Genomic DNA, 11,659 nt, shown 5'->3' with positions numbered 1-11,659 from the left:
TTCTAAAGAATCATCACTGAAGTTATATTTAAACAATTAGTTGGTGAATAAAACCTAGGTTATCTAAAGCAAAGGTAAAAGCATTTGTTGTGGAAAAGCATAAAACATATCCTTATGCAGACTAACGTTTTCAATCAGATATTTTTTCCTAAAGGTTATGGGGCAGGATAGTTGTCTTGCACGCACATGAACAACATTTCGGAATAGGATGCCGATGTATACTTGGCAATAAAAGATAGTGCCAATCGCCACAACATTTCAATTAGCATACAAGGCAACAGTATCTGTAAAATAACAGTATTTGTTAAATACAAAAGAAGACGATGCAGCTATTGCGGAAATTAATAAGAGAACTAAGGATCCAAGGATAGTGCAAAGTTTTCATGCCCTGTAATACCTAAGCAACCAGACGTTTTCCCAACATAAACATATTGACTTATGCCAGTAAAAATATAATGAACTAGGTTAAACATTAATCAAAAGGAAATTACTTAAAGTACTCAAGTTACGTTAGCCGCGGATATTGTCACTATTAAATTATAATTTTAGTTGCCCATGTAAACCGGGCACGATTTTCTCAGTTTAGTCTCTTTTCTTCATGACTACATTTGCTACATTTTCATGATGGCACCAATTTATCCATCATTTCATAAGAATAGCCAAAATAGTTGCGTTGTAAATAATGTAAATAAACCGCTGTGCATATTATGTCCATGATGTGGTAATCAATACTGTATACCACCAAAATGATTTGATTACTGCACAAAATGTCTGTTTTGTATAGTGTCATTTATGTACTGTATGCGGAATACCAGGTATCGACTTGCTATTGACGTAATATATATTCGTGTAAGAGATCTATCAATACATAAACATAACCTCTTAGCTCTATTTATGGAACCTTCCAACATATATTTGTGTTGAATTGAATGCTTGTAATTCATAACATAAGGTGACAAATCGCATAGATTCTCAAAGAATTGCTTGATTTTTACGCCCAGAATGTTTTGAAGCAATGCTCGTCGCTCCTCATTTCTTTACATCATGAATAATGTTGGAGGCTCAACCGCACATGCTCAGTTGCGACGTATAAATATGCATATACTGCAAAGTTTCTCAAACTTTGGACTAAAAATGTGAAGCAACAAAAGCTGCATGAAAAAAAAAACTCAGGAGAAGACACCCACTTGCTTGGCCAGTACCTGATGGCATATTGACAGACAAAGTAAAGGTTGTGGGGGTATAAGATCAGTTGACAAGAATTAGGATAAAAGAATGCTAGATACTAAAGAAGTGATGGTTGTTACTGGAGGAGGGGTAATAGTAGTTGTTTGAGAAGGAGGATGAGTATCTCCAATCCTGGACAAAATGGTTAGTAAAAGTATTCAAAATCTCAAAAATTGTTTTGTGGCAACTTGAAGCAAGTGTCCCTTCCCCCACAATCAATGTTGGATATCTTGCCAAGGGGATGGGAGAAAAATATTGCATGACACAAGTAAATTAATCGGAATGAAATGAAATTGTACTTTACCAACAGTATTATCATCAGGTTTTGTCCATGATTGTGGGTAGAGAAGTTCAATATTGGAAGAATGGTTGATGTTGGAGGAGTAATGGGGGATATTGCAGGAACGACTAATGTTGGAGGATGTACAGTGAATGTTGGATGAGGAACGAATGACTGATGTTGGAGGATGAACGGTGGATGTTGGAGGGGCAATTGTGGATGTTGGAGGAGCAACAGTGAATGTTCGAGAAGAAATGGGGTTGTTGAAGAAGGAACAGTGGGTATTGCAGGAGGAACGGTTGACACTGGAGGTGGAACGGTAGATATTGGAGGTGGTGAGGTTATTGGAGGAGACAAAGTAGCTATTGGAAGAGGGACGGTCGATTCTGAAGGAGGGACAGTTGATGGCTCTGACTTAAATGTTTTCTTCTATATCAAAAAAAAAGTTAACGTAAACGAAAACATAAATATTAAAAAAAAACAATTAGGAGAAAACTATAAAATTATAATACGTATTTAACAATTAGTTGCTAAAGGCGAGGTGATTACAAGCCTATATTCACTTCAGCCTGAAGTAACTAATTGTTTTAGCATTTATCAATAAAGTTTTGCTTATCGATAAAACCACAAAAAAAGTTTATTTGATAATATTCAGCATGCAACTTGATTCGTGTTTAAAATACATACAGTATCTAAAATGTGCCTAAAGCAGTAAATATGAGGTTTGCACAAAATGGTCAACCATAATCTTTTTATAAAACAAAACCTACCATAAAACCTACCATTAACATATGAACAGCTTTCCCAGTAGAATATTGATTTTCATCTATTCCAATGAAGCGTCCTGTGCTAGTCCAGCAATTTCAAACGTCACAAAACTGTCACTCCGTACATGTTTGTAACTGGCCAAAACGCCAATATCCCAATTATGATGATATTTAGAATTTTTGCCCAAATATTTAAACATTATTATTCAATTATTAATGAGTTGTGATGCAATCAATTTAGTCAGGCAGCTTATCATATGATAAATTTGGGGGCATATGGGCACAGAGAGCATTCTCCCCAGAAAATTTTTAAAATCAGTTCACAGGTTGCCATGTAACAATAATCTTTGTTCTTTCTTGGGGGGGGGGGGGGATATTTTATGCTAACTGAAAACATTTTCTGGGACCAATTAGTACCATGGTCAGATCCATATTCCACCCTGATAACTGGAGTTCTGAACTCTAACCTAGCCTTGTTTCACTGAAACTGGTAAATTTTATCGTAATTGGGGTCTAGGGCACACTTGCAAATGGGAGTAGAAAGTCTTACTCATTTTAAAATCTTTATTACAATCACACCACTGTCATTTATCCCAATAAGAATTTAATTCGTTTTTAAGGGTTGGTAAATTTGTTCTAATTCTAGATCGACTTGTTTAATATAATTTATAATACGATTTGCGAGTTTTCCTTAGATATATGCTTTGAGAAGTACTTTGCTCTGTTTACTTTGGCTTTGAAGTTGTTCAACGTTGGCATGATGTATCTTTCTCTTTCAATCGCTTGATTTGCTTTTCGCATACCTACACAAATTCATATGCCTCCATCCTTTTTTGGTGTAACCACTTTTTGTGAAATCCACAGCGTTGGTTAATCAATGACTCTCTCAATAATATCTTGTTCTTGCAATTTTTCTAATTCCTTTGATACATCTTTTCTCATGGTATGGTATTCTTCATTGAGGTTGCATCAGTGGTTTTACGTCGTCCCAAATATGTAACTTTATTTGTTGGTTGTTTAATTTTGCTCGGCAACTAAAAACCATACTATGTTTATTCAGAATTTTTTTAATTTTCTTGTCCTTGGTTTGAGGTACCACTGATGATTGTTCTTTTTGTGTGGTAGTTCCCATTTTCCATTGTTCTGTTCCTTAGCGGGTTGTTTTTCTTCCTGTGTGTCCGGTAAACCTGAGATTGTGTTGATTAATTGTACTAATGCCAGATCTTGTGCTTTTTTTGCACTCAGTAAATTGCCACCTGTACCCTCAATAAAACGTATATGTGTGCTACTGTATGACACTTAGTGGATTCTCCTTCGTACCTTCTCCAACTGATACTCACAATACTGGTGCAGATCCGCGGCAAGCAGCAGTCTGGTACCCACACTCATTTATATTTTGCACATGTGCAAAGCCTCTTTCTTTCGTGGGCAAGCTTTGTTCTGGTCTCACAAATAAATACAGAAAATATCTTGATTTTACTATTACATCCTTGCAAAAAAAGTTAGAAATGGCAAGGAAACAGGTAAGTACTACTTTTCTCTTCAGGTCTGTGGCAAAATTTTATATTTATATAAGTGGCAATTATATAAGTGGGAATTCCAACACACAGGGACGTTAAAACCACATCAAAGCATGTGTAGACAGCCTTACATCTGGGCTTTATCCAATCTTTCTGCAGGTGTCCGCCTCGCAGTTGGATAGTACTGTTGTTGAGGGTGCCTGCCGTGACAATGCCCTCGAAAATAACAGAGATATTCGCTTGCTAGTGAACCGTCAAGTGACCAAGTCGATTCAACGACTTTTGCCTCAATTGTTTACGGATAGTTTGCAAACATTTGGGTTAAATAAACATGCCCCTGATCATGAAGTGACGGTACAAGGGGTAGAGGAGACCACAGCAAAGAAAACAAAGGTCCTTGAGGGCTTTAGTGAATCTACCAGAGGTCGATCAAATCGGTTCTATGCTGAGCCTGATTAAATGACCTTATCAGGTGATTTGTTGGCGTTTCTCACCTCCACATTCACAAAACTTTTGTCCAAAGATGTGTGGACAGATCTTTTTAATAAATATCCTTAAATAAAAGGAGCAGGAAATGTGTTGGTTGCTCCAACGATGGAAACCAGCATAAAAGAAGACAAAAAAGAAACACTGTTTCTTAAAAATGAAAGAAGCCTTTTCCTTCAACGATGGCCTGGCAATTAATTCGAATGATGAGGAAGACAATGCTGGTCCTGACCAGAAGGACATAAAAGTCATGATTGAAGATGCCTTGGCGCTTCTGGGGAATGCAGTGTTTTGGTTAAACGCCTGGCAACAGATGCATTTTTTCGAGTACCTCATAGATCTAAAAAGATGGACTCTGAAATCAGTGATATGTAGCTAGAGGGGGGGGGGGGCGAGGGCCAGGCCTCCCCTGGCAGAATTTCTGGCCTCCTTCTGAAATTTAACAATGTATGTAAATATTATGCTAAAATCTTTTTTTTATTTATTTATTTTTTATTTATTTATTATTACTCTTTGAAGTTTGAATGCAAGTGTATTTCAGATTTTCAGCATTTTCCTGCCATCCTAATCACATTAATTTTTGTTCAAAGGACAAAGGGTGCATAATAATTCAGTGATTATTTTAGATCAGTGTTATCAATTACAAATTCCTCTGTTGATTTCCGAAGAGGGACTGAACGGGAACACATGTAAAATGTAAATTATTGTGTAAATATGGCAGACGAATTGTAAATTTTCAACGCTTTTGCATTTTAATCAATTCTTTCGTATGTTCAACTTATCCCAGGCTAGTGGATCATCAGCAGTATCTAGAACGTCTCAGCTTCAAGCATTATCGAGACCTTTGCTTAACAGTTACCCCCAAAAAAGGCAAGGAAAACATGAAAGATGTTTTCGATCGTCTTGGTATGACTGGTTTTCTTGGCTGGAATATTTGAGAATGTTGACGCTTGTTTTTGCTATCCATGCAGAATTTTTGCCAAGGACTTGGTTAAAGAGAAAACTTTTATTAAAACTGGATTCTCCAATTGGAAGACAGTGTTAGAAACTGATAGAGGTTTCAATAAACACCAGAAGATGGAAGTTCATATTCGGGCGTTGGCTAGTTGGAAAGACAGAGAATACCGAGAAAGTCGTGGTCAAACAATGCAAAATCTTATTCAGCTAAACCCCGAGCATAAAATATGGTTGAAAACTGTTTTTAACACAACAAAGTATGCAGAAATGAAGAGAAGACAAATTTAAATGAGGAAATTACTGGTGAGCTATATTTAAATACCATTCAAGACCTTCTCTTCTCCCAAGATTTCAATTTGAAAGATATAGCAAAGTGATTGCCGAAACTCAAAGAACACTTCTTCCCAGCTGCAGAATGAAGTTATAGAGACCCTGTCAGAGATTGTGAGCAAGACGGTAACTAGTGAGTGTAAGAAAGCTGGACTATTCACTATGATGATGGATGGAACCACTAACCACAGTAAAAGGTAATACTTCCTTAGATTGTAAATTTTCTCAACCTTCTTTACTCTCATATTGTCTTGTTACATTTATAGGATAGTGCATGGTTTTTTTTAGAGATGGGTTTGCATAGGATAGTGCATGGTTTTTTTAGAGATGGGTTTGCAATGCTTTCTTGTCAATCTTGTGAGTGTCTGGCTACCAGGGTGTATTAAAAAAAATGTCCCAAATGTAAAATTTCCGTTTTTCAGGATATTTTGCAGAATTTGGCGAATTTTTGAGTTCCTAGAGATAGTTAAGACTTATCTGGTATACCTAGGCCAAGTTTGGTTTTTCATTAACAAAATTATGTTACGGGGGGGGGGTGGTGGTTCCTTTCCACTGATATTGAGAGGGCTTGCGCGCGAAAATGTGAAGCTGAAATTTAGATATTATTTAGCTGTCTAAAAGTAGGAAAGCTTTTTAATAAACTGTCAAAGTTTCAGGAAAAATAATGTAAACTGGGAGCAAGTGCGACCCCTAAAAGTGACAAATATTTCATTGTGCGCGGTGGATTAAATGCATGGTTGATTTTAGCGTGACCGATGTCATGCTGAATCCACTGCGCGCAATGAAATATTTGTCACCTTTAGGGATTTATTTACCTTTATGCATTATTTTTCCTGAAACTTTGACAGTTCTTAAAAAAGCTTTCCTACTTTTAGACAGCTAAATAATATCTCAATTTCAGCTTCACATTTTCGTGCACAAGCCCTCTCAATATCAGTGGAAAGGAACCACCACCCCCCCCCCGTAACATAATTTTGTTAATGAAAAACCAAACTTGGCCTAGGTATACTGACACCGCGGAAATTGGTATAGGCTTAGCCGCAATTCTCGATACTTAGACTTCAAACTTGGTGAGGAAAAAGATTTATAAATATTCAAGAAAATATGTCTTGCACAAAAGATTTGAAGCTTGCTCACGGTAAAAACGAATCGTCTGAATTAATAACCTTGTGTATACTTTAAGCCTCAAAATGGCCATTTCACAGCGGTCAGATGTGTATGATGAGCTGTCAAAAGATTGCAGAATGCGTATTAAGAAGAAAAATTGAACTTTTTTAAGATATTCAAAAGGTTTCTCTTTGATAGGGCGATACAGAAATGCACAATTGTGAACCAGCGATTAGATTTTCGGGTTGAAACGTCTTAAACACCAATTTCTGCGGTGTCAGGTATACCAGATAAGTCTTAACTATCTCTAGGAACACAAAAATTTGCCAAATTCTGCAAAATATCCTGAAAAACGGAAATTTTACATCTGACATCCGACATTTTTTTTATACACCCTGTATAGTCACTTTGAACATTTTTTTGTGTATGAATTTAGATAAATGGAGAGTATTGCACTTAGGTACTGGAATGAGACCTGTGGAGGAATTGTAGAGCACATAATAAACTTCAAAATGATAGAGGACAGGAGTGGTTATGAAAGATACATTGTCAACTGTTTTAGAGCTGGATGACTTCTTCCAGTTAGTACAGGATTTGTATATTTTTTTCAAGATTCCCCAAATTGATAAGTTGCATATGGGTCTTCATTTAAAGAAGCTGATTACTACGCGTTGGGATGGACATTTCTCTAGCCTTAAAGTTCTTTCAAAATCCCTTGAAGATATACATTTGACATTGGAAAAATGTAAAACTTCAAGATTGGTCGATCCTGAATATCGTAGTAAAGCAAAAGGTTACTTAGTATCCCTTAAAGAGCCAGTAACAATGTCTCTAATCATTTTCATGATGGATGTGATGAAGCCACTTAATCTGCTCAATCAAATGTTTCAAAAGCATGAGAATAACTGAGATTACAGCCCTTAGTACACTTCAGTCTGTAAGAAGAGAGTTAGACCAGCTGAAGAAAACATTTTCGGTAGAGTATATTTCAAATTTCGTTTTTCCACAAGAAACACCTGCTTCAGATAACGAATTCGACCTACCTGCTAAAAGAAAGAGAACAATCCCTGCTACGTTATTGCAAGAGTATGTTGTGACCGAAAGGCTTCCGTGTCATCGACATGATAAAGATTATGTTCAACAGTTACGTGCTTTAGCAGTGGAAGTAATAAATAGGCTAAATGTCGAATTTGATCAACAACTTCATCTTCAACAACTTCAATTCCACTTTTGGAAGTCGTTTTAAATTTTGAAGCCCTGCAGTGATCATTTTCTTGATGCGGAAAAGCTAACTCCATTGCTAGACTACATCAAGACCATACCACATGTCTGTGAGAAATTCGAGGAGCTCTCTTTCAACAACTTGAGTGCGCTCGAGAGATTTTTCAACCACAAGGAGTTTTGTCAAATACATAAGACAGATATTATGATTTTTTTACATCAGGTAAGATGAATTGCAAACTTGAATTTAAATAATTACAAGCAAAACAATGTGTTTCTTACACATTAGAAATATTTTATTCGAGCTAGAGAGTTTCATGAGAGTTTCTTCACAAGTGCATATACTGTACAGAAACATTTGCGCTGATTGCTTTGATCAGACCTCAAATCGTGCGTTGACACATTCCAAACTGTATTGGAACTATATTCAAACTATATTCAAACTAAACTCAAACTATAATCAAACAGCACTCAAACGAAGCCATTGTGTTTGTTAATAGGAACAAACAAAGCCATTGTGCTTGTTATCAAAAAGTGGGCAAACCTGTGTGTTGTTGGGGCACAATACAAAAAGTGTTGTGCTGGTGAAAAATTTTTACAAACAAAGACGACTTCTACAGGGTGTCCCAAAAAAAACGAAAACTATTGAAATCACCCATAACAATGCCATTGTTAGAGTTTGAATGCCTAAGCACTCTGTTGGGCCCACAAGTGTATAAATTGGGTTGCCATAAGCATTTTTATGCATACATATGATTTTCAGACTAGAATGGCTGTTTGGTGTGGTAGGGAGATACTTTCAAAGCGGGATTATTGAACGTCGTGTAATCGATCTCTTGTCCGAAGCGTTGATTAATTTAATGTCAATATGCAACCCTGCAAATGATGAAATTGAGCCAGAAGTTATTTTCACAGGAAATCGGGGAAGGCCAACACTTAATATTCCCTTCGAACAGTTAAGCTTTCTTGTAGAAAGGAGATTTACTGTTAAACAAATTGCTGCCACACTAGGTACAAGCGAGCGTACGATCGAGCGACGATTACAGTACTTTGGCATATCAATAAGGGGTACATATACGAGACTAACTTTGAATGAGCTGGACTCTGCCGTTAGAGAAATATTAAGTACCCATCCTTACACTGGCTACAAAAGAATGACAGGTTACCTTTTTGCCCGTGGTCTGAGAGTTCAGCAAAGAAAAGTGCGGGATTCAATGCGTCGCGTGGATCCAGAGGGGACTCTTATACGCGCACTGGAGTTAAATGTTGTGAATCGTAGAAGTTACTCTGTTTCTTCTCCTTTGGCGCTTTGGCACATTGATGGCAATTATAAATTGATCAGGTATATTGCTTTGAAAATATCCTGGACAGTAAGGAATGTATATCCATCATTCTTTACCAATATTTTGCCAATATGATACATGTAATAATATAAGAAAGCAAAGTACTTTGCTGGTAGAGATCAGCGTTCGTATTAAGGGCTTATATTTAAGAATAGGCAAAGACCAAATTTTTAATATTGTCACTTCTTTACTACAGATGGAGGTTTGTGATTCATGGTGGGATTGATGGGTATTCACGCATGATTGTGTTTTTGTCCTGTTCAACCAACAACAGAGCTGCCACTGTGCTCAGTCATTTTGAGCGTGCAATAATAACAATATGCTGCATTATATTTCAAAGATCTTGACCTTATAGATGTGGGGAGAATACTGATTTTACCGCACATTCTCAGTAAAGGAAGCTCAGACTATGCATAGCTAGTTTCTGAAAATTTGCGTCCGCTTCACTGGTGGTAATACGTTGTCAATAAAAGCTGATGATGTTTCCAATGTTTGCCGGGGTTAACCTCGGCGATCATGTTATTAATTACAAACTAAACGCACGCTTTGAAAGATATTAGTGATTAAGTGTTCCCTTAAGCTGTTCATAAGGTTTAGTAACCTCAGCTTTCGCGACAATTAATAACTAATATCCCTTAATGCGTGTGTTTACTTATAATAAAAGATGAGATTTGTTTTTTTAGTCCTCTACAAGTACATGTACAGTATTCACCTTCATTCCTGTTTTCAATTAAGTCTATGTATTCCAAGAAAAAGTTTTTCGTTGTCTCATTAGCTTCTTCTTCATTAAATAGTATTTTTCTTTTCACTTCCTCCCCAGTAATCTTCAAAGCGGTTTCAGTTGGAAAAAGTTGACAGATAATTTGTGGGTAAAGTTTTAAAAACGATTTCAAACCAACAGCTTCCAAACCTGCAAGATGCAATGCAGTTATATATTGTGTGTATTTGCTTACTTCGATGATTGGTTTGCCTGGTTTTTGTTCAGTTTGGCAAGCTAACAATGAAAAACGTTTGCCGTTTATTTTCAGACGCAACAAAACTTACCAGTTGCAATGTCATCTAGCTCTAACTTTCTTTTCTCAATGACAAAATACATAAGCAGGTTTTGCACTACAATGTGTCTACATGAGTGCATCATTTCCAAGTCAATTCCTGCCTCAACCAGATATGGGGAAAGATCTTCATGAAAATCACTTGGTACATGTTCATCAGTAGGTAGATTGATCAGCTACAGTAGGAATGAAAAAAAAAGCTACATGTATGCCTACTCTGATTTTTGGTTTTAAATAAGGCTGAAGCATTTAGTAGCACTAGCAATAATATATTGTGCATATGTGCTAGACAACAGACTGAAATTTTCTTTTGATTGTTATAATATAATTATATGGAATTAGGATGATATTTATAATTTCAAAACTGTGTAAATTATTGCCTTTGTCAACACAGTTTTGTCATTCTTTGGCAAGTTTTAGGAAGGTCTGAAATACTGCAACACTTACTGCTTCAATAAGTGCGCGGAGCTCGACATCTGGCAGATCTTCCATCGTTATAGGTGGGGGTTCTATAGTACATGTTTTCCATAAGAAATAATGTTTCACTGCTGGAGAAAGCCCACAAAAGCTAGGTCCACTGTGTAAAAACGAATGCCCTAGAATTCTTCCAAGAGCCTTAAAGCACCCTGTTTGTCTTAATGCTTGACTATGGATAGGAACTTTATGGCCAATCTCTCCTTCAAAATATATTATGGGTTTGGAAGGTGAATGGATGCCTTCTTCAACCAACTTCACTGCTAGGAACAAGAACTCTCTTATAGGGCCTGCCCCTACTCCCTCTTCGCCTTCGAATCGCACTTTTGGTGTAGCTCTCAAGTTTGTTTGGGGGTTTTTGTATGCACTTAAAATATCCAGCTTGAGCTGTTCAATTCCATCACTCCTGCATACAGCGAAGAGTTGACGAGGAACATCAGTATCTAATGTGGCTCTTCTAAACATTATCACAGCTTGATGAGGTGTGATGTCATATTTGTCCAGATCATCAGCATCTTCCTCCAAAGACTCAGCTAGAGTGTCTCTAGGTGCATCTTCTTCAGAAGTGATAACTGTAGTTGTAATACCCAAAGGTCGATCTAGTTGCCTTTCTGTGTCACTTGAGACTGGTGAACTTGGTTCACTTGTATCTATTTATGTATATTACAAAAATTCTGAATCAGTATGTAACTGCACTCATTTCATGCACAAAGGTAACAAACAAAAATTCACACTTGTAAACTTGTTCCATTCCTCAAACACTACTCAATACTAGTCAAACAACTTTACCCTTGTAATTTTTTTATACACCTATTTTTACCTGTTAAACAAGTACTCATAGAAAGTCATTTAAAATTAAAAATTTCAGAGTTTGGAAAAAAAGACAAATGATTAC

This window comes from Dendronephthya gigantea, unplaced genomic scaffold, assembly GCF_004324835.1.
Source record: "Dendronephthya gigantea isolate DGI-Jeju-01 unplaced genomic scaffold, DenGig_1.0 000041F, whole genome shotgun sequence".
NCBI lineage: Eukaryota > Metazoa > Cnidaria > Anthozoa > Malacalcyonacea > Nephtheidae > Dendronephthya > Dendronephthya gigantea.
This window is presented reverse-complemented; position numbering follows the sequence as displayed.